General features: G+C 61.3%; 1 protein-coding gene across 1 annotated transcript in view; it reads left to right on the top strand.

The window, feature by feature from the left end:
- The first annotated feature begins 1,497 nt into the window (after window positions 1-1,497).
- The window catches only part of OSBPL5 (oxysterol binding protein like 5), an 81,559-nt gene continuing 64,409 nt past the window's right edge, over window positions 1,498-18,647 (top strand). The window contains exon 1 of the mRNA XM_056801125.1: window positions 1,498-1,674. The gene's annotated coding sequence lies outside the window, so the exon portion shown is untranslated. The remainder of the gene's footprint in view (window positions 1,675-18,647) is intronic.

Here is an 18,647-nt window from a genome sequence, read left to right as displayed (position 1 = left end):
CGTCTCTGGGTCCTGGGAGGGCGGGAGCAGCAGTAGCTGAACTGCTGTGAATAGTCGGCTGAGAAATAGACTGTGCACACGCATCTACATACATACATACCAGCACATACACATGTGCACAAACATACCACATGCATTTACACAGAGAGAAACTGGGGAGACAGACGGGATCTCTTTCTTCCTCCATGGAAGAGCCAGGCAGGAAGTCTGAATGGAGAGGCTCATGCAGGAGATGTGTGTATGTTTGTATGTAAGTGCATGTATGTGTATGTATGTATGTATGTATGTATGTGTATGTGGGGGGGGTTGGGGGGTGATAGGGCCGGCCATAGGAGGGCTCAGAGTCTCTGGAGAAGCGGGAATTGGCGGCTGTGTGTGTGTGTGGGATTCCTCAGCACCTGCGCCTCTCCAACCCCTGTGAATGGGAAAGAGGCCGGAAAGGTGCCTCGGGAAGGTGGCCAGGGATGGAGGGCGCTGCCAGGGGCCTGACAGGATCGTCTACACTGGCCCGAAGTCTACACAGAGGAGCTTCCCACTGGAACAGGGGAGAACTCTGAAGGGGGCACCCTATTCAGTTCACAAGAGGGGGAGCCCCGGCCCTTGCTCGGAATCCAGGGAGCCGCTAAGAGGGCAGCGCTGGGGGGCACTTAGGTAAAACCCAACTGAACCAGAGGCAGAAGGGAGCCGCCCGAGTGGGGGCGGCCTGGGCAGAGGGACCTGCGCTTATCCTATGCTCCGACACATAAGGGGGCGGATGGGTACGTGCAGTCGGGAATCTGGACAGGCCCGAACGTTGGGGACGAGTCTGAGAAGATGAAACGGAATCGAGATAAAAGCAAAGGAAAAAAAGAAAAAACATCCCAGAGGGAGGAAGCCGAGGCTGGGGGGGGGGGGGGCTAAGTGAGCTCCAGCATCAAAGAGAGTCAGCCCAGGGGGGCGCCGGCCGGCGGGGACCGCCAAGCGATCCTCCAGAAGGCTAGAAGTGCCCCCTGGGAGTCAGGCGCTGTTCTAGGTGCTGGACACGCAGAGCCAGACCGGAGACAGTCCTCGCACTCTAGGGGGCCTCCCCGGAGGAGCTGTCCCCATGGCCAAGGGCTGCCCCGGGAGCCCCTCTCTGGAGAGCTCCAGGCCCCAAAGCGGGGCCCAGCAAGAGACGCTGGGGCTGGTTCAGGCTAAGAAGTTGGAGCACGTGTCCTCGGGGTTCCTCCCAACTAACTTGAAGAGGGAAGGAGAGACAAAGAGAGGCCCAGGGAAAGAATGTGAAAAGAGCACAAGCAGCAGGCGCTCTTGGGGCGGGGAGGGGGCAGGGCAGGGCAGGACCCGGATCCTCCCTCCGCCCCGCCCCGCCCCCGCCAGCTGTGGCGTCACTCTCGGCCGGCCCCGCCTCCTCGCCTAGAAACTGGGTCACGCAGAGCGGGCCGTTCCGCGCCGGGAAATCCGGGCCACGTTTTGGCGGCGCCGCGCGCCTCCCCCCAGCTCCGCCCCGCGCCCTCCCTCCCCTCTCCCCCTCCCTCTGGCTAACGTGGTTGGCTAAGTCTTCTGGCATTTCCTGCAGCGGGCGCGCTCCGACAGCCAGCTGGGCAGTGTCGGGGCCGGCCCCAGCCCGGGTTCCAGCCCCGGCCCCAGCCCGCACGGCCCTGATCGCCCCGGCCGGGGCCCGGCTCTGCTCCTGGGGTAAGGTGGCTGCGGCGGGCGCTGGGGGCGGGGGAGGGGACGCGTCCGTCCGGGGCTGGGGGTGGGAGCACTGCCCACTCTGCGGAGCTGAGGGAGGTGGGGCGGGGGCAGCCTCTTTCCCAGCTAGGGTGTGCCGGGGTCCGAGGAGGGAGCCCCAGGCCCGAAACGCAGCACCCCCTCCAGGATAAGGGGTTGGGGGGCTCTGGGTCAAATGGCAGGGGCTGCCAGGGACCGAGCAGGGGCGGGGGGGGGGGGCGGGGAAGGGCCGCGGCGCTTGTCTGGCCTCGACCCGTTCGCCTCCCTAGCCGGCTGCCTGGACCCCGCTCGGCCCCCGCGGCTCTGCCTCTTCCCACTCCGGGCTCCAGCCCAGGGGCGGGGCCCCTCCCCGCATTGAGGCCTGGGCGGCAGGGGTCCTCGAAATATCAGCCCGGGCTCCGAGACAGGCTCGGAAGGGCGGGGACCGGAGGCTGTGCCCTGAGAAAGAGGGGGCAGAGCGGAGGGCCCCCTTCGTGGGGTGGCGCACCCGACGCTGGGCCCTGGCCCCTCGGGGCCCTCCCACCACTTGTCGTGTCTGGGCTGGGCATGAGCAGCAGTTGGAGGCCGGGCAAGCCCCCTCTGGGGTCCCTCCAGTTCTTGGCTAGGTGCTGGCACCCCTGGGCACGTCCCACGGACTCCCTGGGCATTCCGTGCCAGCTGCCTAGGATCCCCTTTGTCGGGCCACCCACCCGCAGGGGTGCCCAGGGGAGTGCCGCTAGGGCTTGTGGAAGAGAATTAGACTGACTGTAGGACGGGCGGCCCCAGCCTGCGCCTGTGGGCGTCAGGCAGGTTTGGGGGGCCTGCCTGGTCCCCCCGTGGCTCCCATTGTCTGCCTGGCTCTGCGTGGGACCGGCTGCACGTGCGTGTGCTCCGAACCCAGGCGGCAGCGGCTCTGGCTTCCTTCTGCCTGCAAGAGCCAGACCTGGCCGGCGGGGTGAAAGCTCGGGTCCCTCCGATCCGGACAATTTGCAATTCAATTTGCGGAGCGGCGGCTCTGGGCTGGGCCGGGCTAGACAACAAAGAGAGACGGGATCCTCGGAGCCGGCGCAGCCCCCAGCCCCGCCCTCCCTCACCTTGTCTGCACGCTTGGGGCTCGGCCCTCTCACGTGTTGCTTTCCTGAAAGGCGCGCCGACGGCTGGCCTCCCCTCTGCGGCTCGGGGTGCCTCCCGAATGCCCTTGGTCCGCGCTGCCCCTGTTTCCCCTCCTGAGCTCCGCCGCTGGCCTTCCCCGCCGAGAAAGCCGAGTATCCCTTCCTCTCCGAAACGCTGGCGCCGGGCCTGCTTACTAAGCTGCTTTGACAGTCCGGGCCGCAGGGCTTGGCCGAGAGGTAGGAAGACTAAGCCTCGGTGTTCCCAGCTGGGAAATGGGGGCACCACACTAGTACCGGCTTCTTGTGTATGTGGAAGAGATCTCTGGAGGAGAATGCTCTGCAAACCTTGAAGTGCTCTTTTAGGCGCCTGTTGTATACTGGCCTGGGCTGGGCTGGGGAATGGCAGCCCTTCCCCTGGGGAGCTGCTGATCTCCGGCCAGGTGGGGTGGCTGACAGCTGACCCTGTGCCGCACTAGGCAGGTCTCCTGAATGAGGCTCAGGAAGAGGCTGAGGGAGAAGTCACAGGGCCCAGAGAAGGACCCAAGGCAAAGGGGCTGGGCCCACAGTTAGTGCAAAGCATCACACTGGGGACCTCGTGGTGTTGTTCCGTCCTGCCTGGCTCTTCCTGCCTTGGGGCTTTTCTTGGCAAAGATCATGGGGTGGTTGGCCATTTCCTTCTCCAGTTCATTTGACAGATGAGGAAACTGAGGCACACTGGGGGAAGTGACTTGCCCAGGGTCACACAGACGATACATATTTAGAAGCTGGATTTGAAAGCAGGAAGATGAGTTTTCGTGATGCCAGGCCTAGTACTATCTACTGCTCCTATACCTAGAGCAGTGAGGGCAAATCTTTAAGAGACTGAGTGCCTAAACTGCACCCTCATTGCTCCTTACCCTAGACAGGGGAGGAAGGAAGTGCTCCCATTGGGCTGCTGGGCAGAGGGGTGGGTGATGGGAGAAATGTCCTCGGGTGTATGTGGAGAGAGAGGGGAGCAGCCCCCTCTGGCAGGTGTACCGTAGGTTCACCATCAGGGATGTTGAGTGTGGTGCCTCCGCCCTAGAGCCAGCCTCTGACACCCCGAACAAAGGGGACTGAGAGGGGGCCGTGGCTGAGGCTGCAAATCACTCCTGTTGGAGAATGGCCAGCCTTTAGGTTTTTCCCTGTTGGGTTTGAAACTCTGTGAGTCACATGCCATTGGCAGCAGCAGAGACATGGGGGGAAGGAAGGAAGGAAAGAGGGAAGGAGGGAGGGAGGAAGGAAGGAGGAAAGAAAGAAGGAAGGAAGGAGAGGAAGGAAGGAAGGAAGGGAGGGAGGGAGGGAGGAAGGAAGGAAGGAAGGAAGGAAGGAAGGAAGGAGGGAAGGAAGGAGGAAAGAAAGAAGGAAGGAGAGGAAGGAAGGGAGGAAGGAAGGAAAGAAGGAAGAAAGGAGGGAAGGAAGGAGAGGAAGGGAAGGAGAGAGGAAAAGAAAGACAGAAAGAGGAGGAGCAGAGGCTGGGGGAGCTTAGGGCTCCTCAGATCAGTCCCTAGTTACATAAGAATGTCAGACCTGGGAGGGGTGTCAGAAGAGAGACCACTAGCCTTCCCTTCTGCAGATTGTGAAACTGAGGCCCAGAGGCTGGAAGGGGCTTGGCCACAACCAAAGGCCACAAGTCCAGGCAGCCCAGTTCTCATCCCTTGGGCGTTTTTAATGGAAGGACCTTGGGCCACTGCCACCTTGTTCACACACGACGGACACCCTTCAGTCATGGTCTTCTCGTCCTTTGAGGCCGTTGCAGACGTTGAGGACTTTCCACCCAGTTCTGCCACATGACTTCCTGGCCCTGGAGGAGGCCTGAGCCCAGCTGTGCCCTCTCCCCTCCCCCAGCCGGGAGGTCTGCTGGGCCGGGCTGGGGACCGCACAGCAGGGGGCTAGCGACCTTGACCAGATGCTGTGACCCACTCGAAGGATTTGTAACTTGGAAGGAAGCTTCTCTGGGCGTGAGCCCAAAGAGCAAAGGGCTTCCTTGGGCTGTGGCAGTCAACAACATGCAAGGGCCCCTGCGTCCCCCTCCTGGAGCTCTTTCTGGCTCAGGGTTCCCATTCTGCTGGGCGAGGGCCTCGGGGCCCCTGGGGAGGCCCGGAAGGACTCCCTCGTCTGGGGGAGGCAGGCGTGTGGTCAGGGCGAGCCTTACGCAGACTCGGGTTTCAGTGGCGAGGGGTCGGCTTGCCATGCTAACCGCCGGCATCATTAGAGCCCTCTGAGGTTTCCAGGAGCTCGTGTGAGCCGAGTAGCAAACCCTGCGAGGGAGGGCAGCTCGCTGCCTCCATTTTACAGATGGGGAAACCAAGGCTACGTGCCTGGCACAGTGAACGGGCACCAGCCGCGGGACTGAGCCTCAAGGCTCCTGGGAGAGAGGAAGCACCTCAGAGTGGGTGGAGAACAGGAAGACCCAGATTGGAGTTCTGCTTCTGACCCACATGGCGGGCCCCTGGCTAAGCCCCGGCCTCTCGGGGCCCCAGAGAGGCGGAAGGGGCGCAGACCTGTGGAGCACGCTCTCGAGCCCCCGTCCAGCGTTCTGGCTGGCTTATGGATGCCTCGCAGGCCCTCCAGTCTGGTCAGAGGGAGAAGGCAGGCGAAGGCGGGCAGGTTTCCATCTAGGGCAGTGTTAGGGAAGACGGAGGAACGGCGGGTGGCCGCTGGGAGTGGCCGTGGCTCCCAGGGCCACGTCAAGGCTGCCACGAGCCCCCCTCCCACCCCAGAGACCCAGGGCTGGGACAGAGACGGTGAGCGTTGGGGAAGGGGGAGAGGAGACAACTTGGCCCCAGGGGCCCCTCTAATCCCAGTGCGGAGGGCTCCAGGCAAGCCCATTCCCTTTGCAGCTAGAATACCCGGCCGTGGCTCTGGGCCAGTCTTCTGCCCCCAACCCCGGCCCAGAAGGCGTCTCCCCTTCCTGCACCGGCAGAGCCGCCTCCTCCCCCATTGGTCCCACGCGGTCAGCCACGTGTTTTCCCTCTCTGGGCCCCCACGGGTGGCGCATCCCAGCCCCCTGGGCTAGTGGCCGCTCACCGGTTTGGCTCGTCTCTGCCCTTGGCGCCCCCAGCTTCCTCCAGCGCTCCCCCCAGGCCTGGGCCAGCGGAGCCCTCACTGTGTGCTGGCTCCAGCCCTGCTCGCCAGAGGCTCTGCGCAATGCTGATGAGTGACGTCCCTTACAATGACTATCCTCTGACCTGCACGGGGAGGTTAGGGTTGCCCAGCCGAGGAGGAAACGGAGGCAAAACAGAGGTAAGGCGACTTGCCCAGGGTGGCACCGCAGGAAGCATCTGAGGGCAGCTTTGAACCCAGGTCTTCCCGCCTCCGGGCCCAGCACTTTGTTCTCCCCACTCGTCCCTGCTCTAAAACAAGAGGGACGTCTTTCCTCGGAGGCATCTTGTCGGCTCTGGCAAGAAGAAGCACCAGATGGCCCCTTCCCTCTTCCCCGTCCCACTCCTTCGCCGGCACAATGTATAGGAAGGAGAACAATGAAGTCATCCATCGGGGAGAGTTCCTCACACTTACTCCCCCCAGCGGAAGAGCAGCCTCCAGGATCAGGGCTGGCCATACATAACAGAGTAGGAGGGGGCCAATATGGCAGCCTTCAAAAATATCTCCCCTCTCTTTTCAGCATTCACCGATATTTTTCAATCTCGCCCACCCTCCCAGCTTACCTCAACCCGGGCACCTTCTCAGCAAAGGAAAGCTGGCGTCAGCGACGGGCACAGAGAAGGCTGGGATGGCAGGAACCCTGAGCGTACTCCCTGTATGACGCTTCCAAATCCCCCCTTTGCCCACGAGGGAAGCTCGGGTCATTGGAGAGGACTGATGAGCCGCCCCCAATATCCATGCCAGCCCCTGCCTGAAAGCCTCCCGCGTGGGGACGATGCCAGCATCTCCTTGGCATCCCATTCTGTTTGGGGTTAGCCAGCCCTCCTTATTGGCCCCTTGGGTCTCTGCCCATCTGCAAGTGGCTTTGCCCAGAGGGGCCTGACACAGGCGGGGCTCATCCCTGTTCCACATCATGGCCCTTCGTGTCTTCGCCTGCGACTGCCAGGACTTCCTTCTAGAGGCCCCCATCCCCCCCTCCCCCGGCAGATAGGACATAAGCGTTTGGCAGCTCCCCAGGTCGATGGTCTCCGGATGCTCAGGCCCGCAGGAAGGTCTTGTGCAGTGCTATGGCAGCTCCCCGGGTCGATGGTCTCCAGGTGCTCAGGCCCACAGGAAGGTCTCGTGCAGTGCTATGGCAGCTCCCCGGGTCGATGGTCTCCAGATGCTCAGGCCCGCAGGAAGGTCTCGTGCAGTGCTATGGCAGCTCCCCAGGTCGATGGTCTCCGGATGCTCAGGCCCACAGGAAGGTTTCGTGCAGTGCTATGGCAGCTCCCCGGGTTGATGGTCTCCGGATGCTCAGGCCCACAGGAAGGTCTCATGCAATGCTATGGCAGCTCCCCGGGTCGATGGTCTCCGGATGCTCAGGCCCGCAGGAAGGTCTCGTGCAGTGCTATGGCAGATCCCCGGGTCGATGGTCTCCGGATGCTCAGGCCCACAGGAAGGTCTCATGCAATGTTATGGCGGCTCCCCGGGTCGATGGTCTCCGGATGCTCAGGCCCGCAGGAAGGTCTCGTGCAGTGCTATGGCAGCTCCCCGGGTCGATGGTCTCCGGATGCTCAGGCCCACAGGAAGGTCTCATGCAATGTTATGGCGGCTCCCCGGGTCGATGGTCTCCAGATGCTCAGGCCCACAGGAAGGTCTCGTGCAGTGCTATGGCGGCTCCCCGGGTCGATGGTCTCCGGATGCTCAGGCCCGCAGGAAGGTCTTGGCAGTGCTCTGGAATAAGCAGAACTTTCCTCCCTGCAGAGGTGGGAGAAGCGGCTCCCTCTTAGTGTTCCCTGACATTGCTGACCCTCGGCCCAGTGAGTGGTGCTTCCTGCACACAGCAGGCGCTTCCCCAATGTTCATCTCCTCAGGGAGTTCTGTTAAAGGCTTGCAGGTTTTTGGGGAAGGGTTTAGGGGAGTGGTAGGTCCGTCCAAACGGTTGTGATTCAGCCATTTTTCATGACGCCATCCAGTGTTTTCTGGGGCGAGATACTGGAGGGGTTGTCCATTTCCTTCTCTGGTCCATTTCACAGATGAGGAAACTGAGGCAAACAGGCTAAACAGCTAGTATAAGTGTCCTCTGAGGCCTGGTGCTCTGTTCACTGTGAAGGTAATCCAAATACCGGAGAAGCCAGAGGCTGGGACTCTGAGTCAGGATGCCACGTGGGGATTCGTAGAGGCCTGAGAGAGGAGCCGAGCCTGGCGGAAGGGGGAGGAGGAGAAGCAGGGGGAGTGATTGAGGCTCACCAAAATAAACTCCAAGCTCACTCAGCCCCTCTTCTCAGAGATGCCTGCCGGGGCTGGGGAAAGCAGCCCTTCTCCCTGGCCGCCCCCCACCCCTCTGCTCCCCCGTGGCTCTCTGCCGTCTGTTTTTGCAAAGGCAAGTCCAGAACGAGATGGTGTGGGATGAGATTCCCAGAGCCAGCTTCTGAGCAGGGCTCTCCTCGCCCTTGGGCCACTGACCCAGGCCCTGGCCAGTTAAGTCCTTCCCTTTTAGGCCTCCTGGCCCTCAGGCTGGGCCAGCTCAAAAGGGGAAGTCAGAGCTTAGCCTAGCCCAAGAGGCCACCTTCAAGCCCACCTTCCCCATCCCAGCCAGCCCTCCAGCCAGACACCTACTCCCTGACTGGCTTCTGGAATGGGCACAGCCATCAACCATCCTGGGGTCACATAGGCTGCCCGGCCAGGGAAGGCCCCAAGCCTCCTCCCCCCCCAGCCATAGACTGTCCAGGTGAGAACAGAAGTCTCTCGAGGGAGGGACTGGCTCACTTCTCTGTTTGTGACTCAGCACGGTGTCCGGCACTTTCATCAGGGGTTTTCATTCATTCCCTCCCTCAGTCGGGGCCAGGAAATCCAAGAAGCTGCACTGTGTGGGGACGGCGGGGCTTCCGGGGGTCCTCCGGACAAATCGTTCTGCAGATCTTTGTGTCCTGGCCTTTGGGTGGTCCGAGCTTGGCCAGAGTAGGCGGCGGGGCCTGGGAGTTCTCAGAGAGGGGCAGACCATAGCTCGCCTGGCTGGTCGGCCGGCGTGTCTATCCGGGAGCCTGGGGAAGATCGAGCCTTTGGGCCAATTCCCTGCGGCTCTCGGCTCCTTAGAGGTCACCAGTCAGAGCCCTCCCACCACAGTCCAGCCCCAGCCTTATCGCCCAGTGCTGCCCTTTGTCCCACTAGACTGGCCCCTCGGGTCCTGAGGGCAGAGAACATGGGACTGTTGAACCCAAGAACAGAGAACGTCAGAGCCTCGAGGGGCCTTAGAACGTGGGTGTCAGAGCTGGGAGACCTAGAACATGGGATGTCAGAGATGAGAGAGGCCTTGGAACATGGGTGTCAGAGCTGGGAGACCTAGAATGTGGGATGTCAGAGATGAGAAGGACCTTAGAACGTGGGTGTCAGAGCTGGGAGACCTAGAACGTGAGTGTCAGAGCTGGGAGACCTAGAACGTGAGTGTCAGAGCTGGGAGACCTAGAACATGGGATGTCAGAGATGAGAGGGGCCTTGGAACACGGGTGTCAGAGCTGGGAGATCTAGAATGTGAGTGTCAGAGATGAGAGGGGCCTTGGAACATGGGTGTCAGAGCTGGGAGACCTAGAACGTGGGATGTCAGAGATGAGAAGGACCTTAGAACGTGGGTGTCAGAGCTGGGAGACCTAGAACGTGAGTGTCAGAGCTGGGAGGTCTAGAACGTGAGTGTCAGAGCTGGGAGACCTAGAACGTGAGTGTCAGAGCTGGGAGACCTAGAACATGGGATGTCAGAGATGAGAGGGGCCTTGGAACACGGGTGTCAGAGCTAGGAGATCTAGAATGTGAGTGTCAGAGATGAGAGGGGCCTTGGAACATGGGTGTCAGAGCTGGGAGACCTAGAACGTGGGATGTCAGAGATGAGAAGGACCTTAGAACGTGGGTGTCAGAGCTGGGAGACCTAGAACGTGAGTGTCAGAGCTGGGAGGTCTAGAACGTGAGTGTCAGAGCTGGGAGACCTAGAACGTGAGTGTCAGAGCTGGGAGACCTAGAACATGGGATGTCAGAGATGAGAGGGGCCTTGGAACACGGGTGTCAGAGCTGGGAGACCTAGAACATGGGATGTCAGAGATGAGAGGGGCCTTGGAACATGGGTGTCAGAGCTGGGAGACCTAGAATGTGAGTGTCAGAGCTGGGAGACCTAGAACGCGAGTGTCAGAGCTGGGAGACCTAGAACATGGGATGTCAGAGATGAGAGGGGCCTTAGAACGTGGGTGTCCGAGCTGGGAGACCTAGAACATGGGGGTCAGGGTGGAGAGGGACCTTGTCCTCTCCCAGTGTAGTCATAAACTCCCCCCCCCCCATCTCCCAGCCCACCCCCAGGGGCTTGGCTTGGGCTCCAGTGGGGATGGGTAAATGCCGCCTCTCGGGGCCGGCCCCCTGGGAAACGTGACCAGGGAGAGCCAAAGGGCATCGGAGCAGAAGGCGGATGCTGGAAGGGCTCCCCTCACCTCATCGACGGCCCAGATGGCCATTCAGGGCTGGTCGGGGGCGCCCCAAATGGCAGGAGCAGAGCCGCCATTGACAGCCGGGGCCTCTCTGACTCTGACCCCGGGCTCTTCTTCAAGGCAAGGTTTCTTCCTGCTCCCTGGGCAGCTTGAGCAGGTCCCGCGGGTCTCGGGGCCTCTGTTTCCCCATTTGTAGAATGGTGGCGCGTTTTAGACGACTCAAGTCCGTGCCTCATTGGATCCAATTAGCCCATCTATTAGGCACCGACTGTGTGCGTAGGGCTATGAGGACAGAAGCGTCTCCCCTCAAAGGAGCTCGAACATTGTCGGGAGAAGCCGAGAGGTGATTGGAGGAGGGAGACAACGGCCGCCTCTCACAGGAGGCCTCATGGTAAAGGTGAGGAAGCCTGGGGACTTCCTCTTACTCTGTGCAAACACCCAGCGGCTGGAGATGACGAGATGAAGCAGGAAGGGCACCTGGGGCGAGCCCAGCGGGAAGGGGGAGGCCCTGAGCCCTCCCTGGCACCAGCAGGGCTGGAGGGACCCGGGACCAGGAGGAGATGAAGCTTGGGTGCCGCCTCCTCCCCAGCTGGCAGAGGGTGAAGTCGCCGCCCTCCCTCCTGCCCTGGGGGGCCCAAGTGTGGCGGAGGGGCCGGTGAGGCTCTTCCAGGGCCCTCGTTTTCCAGGGGAGATAAGTGAGGCCGGGGGAGGCCGATGGCTAATGTGCCCCCCCAAAGGCCTCAGTGGCTGCTGTGACCCCGCGACGAGCCGGAAAAGCCGACGATGAACCGTCTTCTGGCCGAGAGGCGGGCGGGGGGCACCGAATGCCGCCTACGCGGCACGGTCAGGTTTGGCTGCATCTCCCTGGGCTCCGCGAGGCGGCCCGGCTGGAAGGAAGGTGGTCCTGGGGAACCATCCTGAAAGGGGGGCGCCGGCCCCTTCTGCCCTCACCCGGGTGCCCTGGACCTCCTCGGGCTGGGCCCCCCGCTTGGCTCCCCCATCCCGAGTGGAGCCAGAAATGGCCCGGCCGGCGGCGGGGTGATAGGCAGAGCCCTTTAAAGCCCTTTCTGATGCCCGCCTCGGCCACGCGCGGGTTCTGGGGTCTCGCCAGCCTTCCCCGGGGGACGAGCCGTTGGCTGGTCTCTGTGCCAGGGGCTCCTTCGAGCACGGCGAGGGGCACGTCCTAGAGGGGGCTCACGAGGTAACGGGGTGGGGGGACCCTCCGAGAACTCGGGGTTCTCATTCTTCCCTTCCACCCCAGAGCGGCCCCCCTTGGGGCTCCGCGGATGGAGGAGCAGGTCTAGACGGGGCTCCTGGGTGCCGGTCTGGCCTCAGCCCCTGGGCAGGTCCCTTCACCCCCGGTGCCCAGCCCTCACTGCTCTGCCTTGGAGCCAGCACCCAGGATTGCCTCTGGGAGAGGCCAGCCCTGGGGCGGGCGGCGGGCACCTGCGGAACCTGGCAAGGCAGCAAAGAGGGGGGTCGTCTCCGCCCGAAAGGCGCTCCCAGCTCGTGGGAAAGACGAGGCGCCACGAATCAGGGCCTCGGTGGGAAAAGGCACCGGCCCGAGGGGGAGCAAGCAAGAGGGGCTGCTCGTAGGAGGCGGGATCTTAGCTGAGACTTGAGGGAAACCCGGAGGGAGAGATGACGAGGGGGGCACAGCAAGCACAAAGGATGGGGTCGGGAGGGGGGGCAGAGAGAAGGGTCACAGCAAGTCCCAGCTGGCCGCCTCTGCCTGGGGACTTACCGACTCAGCCTTGTTGTTTCTGGCGGCAGCGTCCCCAGCGGGCGTCCCCATCGGGCGTCTCCCGATGCTGGTGGCCGGGGAGGAGGCGGCCAGGGAGCGAGGCGCCCCCAGAGGAGCTGGCCTGCTGTGCACCGCCCGCCCAGCCCCGGTGCCAGCTCTGCCCTTGGCCCCGGCTGGGCTGGACCCGCTTGGCAGAGGGGGACAGAAAGCTCTGCCCCCAGAGCTCTCCCGCCCCCTCGCCTTCAGGGAGGGGTCCCAGCGGGGCCCGTCCCCGGCCGTGTCGCTCACTTCACCCTCTTGGGGGGATCAGGAACACCTCCAGGAACGTCTCACAGCTCGGGCACCCTGTGGGGCACTTCAGCTCGTGCCCGCCTTACACACGACTGTGCTGGAACCTCGGCTCGTGCCCGCCTCGTCCCCATCTTACACACGACTAAGCCGGAACCTCGGCTCGTGCCCGCCTCGTCCCCATCTTACACGACTGAGCCGGAACCTCGGCTCGTGCCCGCCTTACACACAACTGGGCCGGAACCTCGGCTCGTGCCCGCCTTACACACAACTGGGCCGGAACCTCGGCTCGTGCCCGCCTCGTCCCCATCTTACACGACTGAGCCGGAACCTCGGCTCGTGCCCGCCTTACACACAACTGGGCCGGAACCTCGGCTCGTGCCCGCCTTACACACAACTGGGCCAGAACCTTGGCTCATTCCCGCCTCGTCCCCATCTTACACGACTGAGCCGGAACCTCGGCTCGTGCCCGCCTCGTCCCCATCTTACACGACTGAGCCAGACGGGCAGTGCTGGAGGCTGGAGTCACAGGCCCCTGCTGGACTGGCCGGAGAGCCCAAGGTGCTGCCTCTGGCCTCCTTGACTGAGCCTCCCTTGCTGCCTTCTCTCCGGCCACTTTGGCCACCCAAGGTGCCTTCCTTCACCCAAGGTCCTTCATGAGGGTCACTCGCTCCAGGCTCTGCTTGGACGTGGCCAGGGAGGACCATGGCCACCTCAGAAGCAGCACCGGCCCTTTGGGCTAAGAGGAATGGCCAGGCGGTGCCGAGGAAGGAAGACCTGAGTTCAAATCTCAGACGCTTCCTAGCTGGGTGACCCTGGGCAGGTCCCTTCACCCTTTCTGCCTCAGTTTCCTCATTTGTCAGAGGGGGTGAGAGAACCTTCTTTCCAGATTCATTGTGAGGGTAGAAGGATGCCCTTGTGCATCGCCTCTCAGGCCTTTCAGCTCTATTGACTTGCCTTACTTTGGTCTTCTTATGACGGAGGGAGGGGCAGGTCAGGAGGTTCGAGTCTGAATCCTCCCCAGCACTCTGTAGGACCCGTGTGACCCTGGGAAAGTCACTTCCTCTCTCTAAGACTCCTTTTCCTCCCTGTACGTGGGGATGGCCATCTTGATGCCTGATACCTCCTCGCCGTGCAATCGCGGGAAAATCACTTCGCCTACCTCAGCCTCAGTTTCCACGTTTGGCAAATGAGGATAACACCGACAAAACTCCGCCCAGAAAGGGCTCCACAAACCACAAAGAGCTGTCCGTGACGATTACTCTCACGCTCGCCTCCCCACAAGGCTCCCTCTTCTGGGCGGGGTTCCACAGAACCCCTGGACCAGGGGCCCCCCGACCCTGAGGCACCACAGCGGCCCCTTGTTCTCTGCTCTGGGCCAAAAAGAGCCGTAGTGCCCCCTCCTCACCAGCCTGTGCCCTGCTGGATGGGATGGTGCCCCCCTGGACCTTCTCTAAGAGACTGAGGCCTGGGTCCGAGCCATGGCTCTCATGGATTTTTTTTTTAAACCCTTACCTTCCGTCTTGGAGTCAATACTGTGTATTGGTTCCTAGGCAGAAGAGTGGTCAGGGCTAGGCAATGGGGGTTAAGTGACTTGCCCAGTGCCACCCAGCTAGGAAGTAGCTGAGGTCAGATTTGAACCCAGGACCTCCCATCTCTAGGCCTGGCTCTCAATCCACTGAGCTACCCAGCTGCCCCCCCCCCCTTTTTTTTGCATATGAAAATACAGGCAGATTTTTTTAATGGAAAACTCAAGGCAAAATATATCACAAAATAAAAAAACAAAAACAAGTACAGCAAAAAATAACAAAATAACTTTCCAAAAGAACCAGCACCATGTTGGATTTTTAATGTCCACGTCCCCGAATCCCCAGGGACTGGCCGGGAGAGATGATCTTGCCTTTCCGAGAGCGCCGCTTTGCTGTGGTATTGTTAGAAGGGATGCAACCCAGTTTTTCTTTTCCTCGAGCAATCATGCCCGGTCCAAGTGGAGAGACAATGGCATCGATCAGGTCTTATGCATTTCCCGCCATTTAAGCAGGGAGACTGGCAAGTAGCTGTATGACAGCAGGAGCCAGTCCACCCCGTTGAGCAATCCCACCGATATGGTGCCACACAGCGGCCACCATTCAGGGAAGAATATACATTGTCTAGCATTGAATGGAGTCTCCTGTTTTATTCTTTGAGCATTGTCATAAGAATAATTTATAATTCAATATGGAAGAGCAGGATGCAAAAGGCAAGGATGGAACAGCCAATGAAGAGATGAGTGACAGGAAAAGACCGTTGGCAGCAGAGGATGATGGGAGAGAAAACGGACCTATGGGAGCTCTGAGAAGAACTCTGGGTTTTTGAGCGGGGATCTCAAGGTGGGAGGAAGTGCATTTCCTTGCTGGCTTTCCTTCATAGATTCCCTTCGCCCCTGAACCTCCCCAAAGGGTGCCCCAGCCCAGGTGAGCAGGAAGTGAAGATGTTGGGTCGGGGGGCCATTTGTGCAGTGGGTCAAGCTCTGGTCCATACCTGGCTGCTGCCTCACCATGTGGCCCCGGGCAAGGCTGCCTGTTTCCCCCACTGAAATGGGCCGGATCCTCCCATGATGAAGAGAACCCTGGAGTTGGCCCAAGATGGGCTTGGTCCTAAGGCCCAGGTCAGACAGGCTCAAGCCTCACTTCCTCATCTGCCAAAGGCTTCCAAGGCCTGAAAGAAGCTTTCTGGGCCCCTCCAGTGTCGTCCCCACTTGGATGGAACTGCTGAGGCCTCCTGGGGAAGGGAAGGAGCCTCCTCCCCCAGGGGGCCCCCCGGGCTTTCTAGACTAGCTCAGCCACGGCCCAGCGTGTCAGACGAGCTGCAGGGAAGCCCAAGACCTGCGTGCGGTCCTGTGGGAGGCCTCTTCCCCGCTCACAACCTTTGTGGGCAGAAGCTGGTCGGCCGGCCCTCCCAACAAGTAGGCTGCTGGCTCCCAAGCGTCCAGCCTCTTGCTCTTGGGCTCCCCAAGGGGTCTCGCTGCCCAGCCTGGCAAATGCTACCGACTCAGAGACTGCAATGTGAGGGGGAAACCAAGGCCTGGGCCAGGGCAGAGGCTCACCAGAACACGTTCGAGAACTTGGCACTCCTCGTCCCCCCTCCTTCCCTCCTTCCCTCCCTACCTCCCTCCCTTCCTCCCTCCCTCTTTCCTTCCTCCCTCCCTTCCTTCCTCCCTTCCTTTACTCCCCCTTCCCTCCCTTCTTCCCTCCCTCTTCCCTCTTTCCTTCCTCCCTCCCTCCCTTCCTTCCTCCCTTCCTTTACTCCCCCTTCCCTCCCTCCCTCCCTCCCTCCCTTCCTCCCTCCCTCTTTCCTTCCTCCCTCCCTTCCTTCCTCCCTTTACTCCCCCTTCCCTCCCTTCTTCCCTCCCTCTTCCCTCTTTCCTTCCTCCCTCCCTCCCTTCCTTCCTCCCTTCCTTTACTCCCCCTTCCCTCCCTCCCTCCCTCCCTCCCTTCCTCCCTTCCTTTACTCCCCCTTCCCTCTTTCCTCCCTCCCTCTGACCCCTGCTTCCCACCTTCTAGCAGAGCAGGTCATTTTTAGCTCCTCAGCTGTACCTCATGAGGCACACCTGGGAGCAGGCACTGCCGCTGGCACTCTGGATCTGAGAAACGCAACCTTTTTTAGGCCACGCGAGCATCTCCCCACCCTGGCCCTCATGAGGGCCCCCCCACTGCCAAGGGCACGTGGGAGATCTCTGGGGTGGGTTTGGGCCTTGTGGCAGCATCTTCCGTGGATCGCCCTGCTCAGATCGGGGCCAGGGAGACCTAGTCACTGGGTAGAAAACGGCAGGCTTGGCGCCGGAGCATCCGGGCTCCGGGATTCGCTCCTGTGACCTCGGGAAAGCTGGCCACTCACTCCACAAGCTTCTCCTCCAGGAGATGCTCTGCCAGACAAGAGCCTGAGGGCAGAGTCGGGATTGTCCCGGCGTCGAGGATCCTCTCATGAGGCAAAGGAGGGCCCAGGGCGGCCCCTCCACCGAGGAAGGCAGAGCGAGGCGCCCGCTTCAGAGGAATTCCCTTTCCTAAGAACAGTTTGTGTGGATCGGTCCGTCAGACCAATCTGTGAACCGGGCCAGAACCCTCCCTTGGGTCAGAGCCGAGCAGGCCTTTGGGGAGTTGTAGAGGCCAGGAGGGTCTAGAAGGACCAGGGCCAGACGGGAGGGAAAGACCAATTGAGCCGGGTCAGCGAAGGGAAACGTCCTGGATATTCGTCGGCTCTGCAGCCATCTCACAGCAGAAGACCCTGTTGAGAGGGGATTGGGGTGGGGCTCAGCAGATGGAGAGCCAGGCCTAGAGACAGGAGGTCCTGGGTTCAAATCTGGCCTCAGGCACTTCCTAGCTGTATGACCCTGGGCAAGTCACCTAACCTCCGGCTGCCTCCATTTCCTCGTCTGCAACATGGGAATCATAATGGCACCTACCTCACAGGCTTGTAGTGAGGGTCAAATGGGATCGTGTCTGCAAGCCCTTGACACAGAGCCTGGCGCATAGTAGGCACTTACTGACTGTTCCTTCCCTCCCCCTGGGACTGTGCCTCCAGGAGAGATTGCTAGGGGGAAACTGAGGAGAGGGGAAGGAGCAGGCAGCAGGTAAGGAGACCAGCCTGGCCCCAGCCGAGGCCTGCTCGGGAGTCAGACATCCTTCACACACGTCTGGAAGGACCCTGTTCGACTGCAGAGTGGAAGCTGAGAAGGACAGCCCGCACTGGGAGCATCTTAGCTGCCAGGCTTTCTCCTGGAAGCACCAGGGATCCACGGAGGCTCCGAGCAGGGAACGGAGAGTCAGAAGGCTCTCGTTTGTCTGGACGCCGTGTGGCCACTGATCGGAAAGGAGAGACCAGCAGCACCGAAACGATTTCCATCCGTGGCTTGGTGACCCTGGGCAAGTCCCTTACCCTCTCCTGCCCTGGAACAGCCCCGAGGATCATTTCTAAGACAGAAGGCGAGGGCTGAAGAAGAAAAAGAAGAAACCCAACAAATCGGATTAGCGCCGTGCTGCAGGCTCCTTACCTCGGCTCTTTGAGAAACATCCGGGAACTGTCCTTAGCCCACAACCCATTTGTTAATCAATTAATCGAGCTATAAACATTCATTAAGTGCCTACTGTATACCGGGCACCGGGCCAAGCCCTGGGGGTGCAAAAAGAGGCAGAAGACAGGCTTTGCCCTCAAGGAGCTCGCAGTCCAATGGGGGAGGCAACAAGCAGCCTACTATGCACAAGATCAGCATTTACTATGCGCCCACTGTATACCGGGCACCGGGCCAAGCCCTGGGGGTGCAAAAAGAGGCAGAAGACAGGCTTTGCCCTCAAGGAGCTCGCAGTCCAATGGGGGAGGCAACAAGCAGCCTACTATGCACAAGATCAGCATTTACTATGCGCCCACTGTATACCGGGCACTGTGCCAAGCCCTGGGGGTGCAAAAAGAGGCAGAAGACAGGCTTTGCCCTCAAGGAGCTCGCAGTCCAATGGGGGAGGCAACAAGCAGCCTACTATGCACAAGATCAGCATTTACTATGCGCCCACTGTATACCGGGCACCGGGCCAAGCCCTGGGGGTGCAAAAAGGATGCGTCACGTACGCGGCCCGGCCGCCCCACCTCAGCCCAGTGCTCTGCCTCTATTTCCCTTTTCTGCCCTTTCACTCCCTGAAGGCAGAAGGGAAGCCGGCGTCCTGAGGTAGACTGAGATGGGCGTTTGGGGAGAGCAGCCCGGAGAAGGCGCCGGGCAGCTGAGAGCCTCCTCCACTGGGCAGCCCGGTGCCCGGGGCTCCCAAGGACATAAGAGCAGGAGCCTCATTTGTGTCCAGCTTGGACGCACGCAGGCCGTGGCGGCGCAGCCTCCCGGGAGTCCCTCTGGGAGCTGGCGCTTCTCTCTCACGAGCAGCCACTCTGGTCTCTGGCCCCCTCCTCCCCGTCCCATCGTTGGCACGAGTCAGAGGGGGCAGCTGCAGGCCCAGCATTCCCACCGCCTCCCACGAGGCTCGCCTGGCATTTGGAGTTTGATGAGCAGAAGGGAGAGCGCCCCAACTCCCCTCACAGGCCATTCTATCCGGGCCGCTCGCTGCTCCCGGCAGCCCCCCAGACTTCTACGATTCTTGGGCAGGAAGTGGTCACGGAAGGACCTGAGCGTGGGGTCAAGCAATCAGGCAGCCCTTCCTGGAGGAGGCGGTCTGGGACTCTAGGGCCAAGCCTAGACTCCGGTGTGGAGGATTCTCCTGTGAGGTC

Source organism: Monodelphis domestica, chromosome 6, assembly GCF_027887165.1.
Source record: "Monodelphis domestica isolate mMonDom1 chromosome 6, mMonDom1.pri, whole genome shotgun sequence".
Taxonomy (NCBI): domain Eukaryota; kingdom Metazoa; phylum Chordata; class Mammalia; order Didelphimorphia; family Didelphidae; genus Monodelphis; species Monodelphis domestica.
The sequence above is the reverse complement of the archived record's forward strand: the minus strand, read 5'-3'. Positions and strand labels throughout refer to the sequence as shown.